The sequence below is a fragment of the Gossypium arboreum genome, chromosome 12 (assembly GCF_025698485.1).
Source record: "Gossypium arboreum isolate Shixiya-1 chromosome 12, ASM2569848v2, whole genome shotgun sequence".
Classification (NCBI taxonomy): Eukaryota; Viridiplantae; Streptophyta; class Magnoliopsida; order Malvales; family Malvaceae; genus Gossypium; species Gossypium arboreum.
In genome coordinates, this window is record NC_069081.1 from 50,185,412 (window position 1) to 50,188,845 (window position 3,434).

The following is a 3,434-nucleotide window of genomic DNA, read 5'->3' on the forward strand; positions in this document are numbered from 1 at the left end:
TAATCAATGACGAGCTCATAATCTTTTAACAACTCGAGCCAACGTATTTGTCGCAGATTTAAGTCTCTTTGGGTCATCAAATATTTGAGACTTTTGTGATCCGAATACACATGGCACTTCTCACCAAATAAGTAATGTCGCCATATCTTTAAGGCGAATACGATGGCAGCTAATTCGAGATCATGGGTCGGATAATTTTTCTCGTGTGGCTTTAATTGCCTCGACGAATAGGCCACAACTCGACCTTCTTGCATCAATACGCAACCTAACCCAAGGAGGGAGGCGTCACTATAGATGACAAACTCTTTGCCAGATTCGGGTTGCACTAGAATTGGGGCTTCAGTCAAATAAGTTCTCGATTGATCGAAACTTTTCGACATTTCTCCGTCCATTCGAACTTAACATCCTTTTGGAGTAAGCCGTCATTGGCGTGGCTATCGCCGAGAAACCTTTACAAATCGTCGGTAATAACCTAAGCAAGCCCCAAAAAGCTTCGGACCTCAGTAATATTTCTCGGAGGCTTCCAATTAAGTATGGCTGAAATTTTGTTTGGGTCGACTCGAATACCCGATGCAGATACCACATGCCCCAAGAAGCTAACCTCTCTTATCCAGAACTCACACTTGTTGAACTTAGCATATAACTGTTTATCCCGTAAAATTTGCAGCACTAACCTCAGGTGTTCAAAGATGTTCGGTCTCATTTCTTGAATAGACCAAGATGTCATCAATGAATACGTCTACTAACCGATCCAAATATGGTCCAAGATCCGATTCATCAAATCCATAAATACCGCAGGGCATTAGTAAGCCCAAACGGCATCACTAGGAACTCGTAGTGACCATATCTCGCTCAAGGCGGTCTTGGGTACGTCCAATCTCGAATTCGCAATTGATAATAGCCCGATCTCAAATCTATTTTCGAGAACACCGAGGCTTCTTCAGTTGATCGAACAAATCGTCGATACTGTGATAGCGGATATTTGTTCTTTATCGCCGCTTATTAAGTCGACGATAGTCGATGCACTGACCTCATGGTTCCATCCTTCTTTTCACAAACAACACCGGCGCACCCCAAGGCGAAAAACTCAAGCGAGCAAAACCTCATCCACCAATTCTTGCAACCGAGCTTTCAACTCCTTTAATTCCGTTGGTGCCATACGATACGGAGCTATCGAAATTGGAGTGGTACCGGTACCAATTCGATGCCAAATTCTATTTCCGAACAAAGGTAAACCGGCAATTCTTGTGGAAAACATCCGGTATTCACAAACCACTAGCATGATTCAGGTTTCTTTTCGACTCCTTGTCATCGAGAACATATGCAAGGTACGCCGCACCCTTTTCTTACATATTTCGGGCCAACATTGCGATATTACGGTGGCAACCCTTTAAGTCCGTAGACTCAACCCGAATTATCTCATTATTCGCGCACCTCAAATCGATAGTCTTGCTTTTGCAATTTACAACCGCATCATGCATGGTCAACCAATCCAAACCAAGAATAACGTCAATTCATCGAGCGGAAAAAGCATCAAGTCCGCCGGAAAACAAGAACCTCGTAACACTAGGGACTTTTCTTACACACTTTGTTGACAAGCACGTAATGACCCAAGGGTTTGACACCGAATTACAAACTCGGTGAGACTCAATAGGCAAAGTCTTCTTTGGATGCTAAGGTTTCACATATATAAGAATGAGTAGAACCCAGGCTAATCAAAGCAATCACATTAGTATCGAAAAGAGTGAAAGTACCGGTAATAACATCCGGTGAGGCAACATCCTCGCGTGCATGGCGTATGGCATAAGTCCTAGCGGAGCACGAGCCTTGGGTCTTGTTGTAGCATCTCTTGACCCTCTCGACCGCCACTAGCGTTGCCGCATTTCGGATGGCCTACCTCTAGCGGTGGTAGCACCGGGTTTCCACTTTGACTTACATTTTGTTCAGCAACCTCGGGCAATCCTTGATAAAGTGGTCGGCCGATCCACACTTATAGCAGAGCGATCACGGAACCTCAGACTCCCGAATGCCATTTGCCACAATGCGAGACACTTCGCTCTCTCTCGGCGATCATTTCCACCATCGGCGATCGAAGTGACTCGTGTGGTCACAGGGGTCGATCGCGATCTCGTCTAGAAAAGCCCGGCGCCTCTAGACCGGCTCACATCATCTCGAAATCTCTTGATGCTGTTGAAGAGACTTTCCGAGGACCTTTTCAAATTCTCCGGTTCCCACATCAACTTTTTGTTTCTCTTTTCTAAGCTCTTGACTTTACAAGCTCGCTCAACAAGTACTACGAACTCTCGTATCTCGAGAATGCCAACGAACATCCTTATATCATCATTCAGCCCATCCTCGAGCGTTTACACATAATAGCTTCGGACGAAATGCATTCTCGCTGCGTCTGGCTAAGCCTCACAAATTTTCGTTCGTGAGTCGTGAATCGACATAGAGCCTTGCTTAAGATCAAGAAATTCCTTCGCTTTTGGTCGATGAATCTCGATCGATATACTTTTTTCGGAACTCGATTTGAAAGAACTCCCAAGTTACTTGCTCTTTAGGCACCACAGAAGTTAGAGTACTCCACCAATAGTAGGCGGAATCGCGTAGCAAGGAGATGGTACACTTTAAGCACTCATCAGGTGTACAAGATGGCTCATCGAGCACCGGATAGTGTTGTCCAACCAAAATTCAGCTTGCTCGCATCGTCATCATCCGTAGCTTTAAATTCAGTGGCCCCATGTTTTCGAATCTCGTCGACCGGGGCTTACTTGACCTTATTTGGTCGGCCATCGGAGGTATTGTAGGTGCGGGGTTGCATTAGTCGGGAATGGAGGTTGTGGAACAGTAGTGTTAGTTCGAATGTATTGGTTGAACCAATCATTCATCACACTATAAAAGGATTGCCTAGCCTCATCATTCGGATTGCTGGCCATAGGTTGAGAGTCCCGGCTGCTGTCCCCTTGCGGCGAGCAGCGCCACACTCTCCACATCATCAGCTATTGCTCGGTTGGGATCGGGATCCATTGCTATAAACAAACACAAATTGATTGTCGTAAATCACCACACTATCAATTTATCTCTATATGGCATGTATAGCTAGACCCCAAACATATCACGGTAGTCCTAGAATCGACTAAACCGTAGCTCGATACCAATAAAATTGTAACACCCGAACCCGAGACCATCGCCGTGTCGGACACGAGGGGTTAACGAGACAAATCCTCTTAAAGTACCGACCAATTCGGCATTTCCGCAGGCTGGAAAACTGCATCACCGTCGCCTTAAAAATCATATCTTGAGTTTCAAAACTCAGAAACTGATTCCGTAAATTTTCCCTGAATTTAGACTCATATATCCATCCATGGATTTATTTCTAGAATTTTTAGTTGGTCCAATTGGTACAGTTTATTAGTTAAAGTCACCCATGTTAC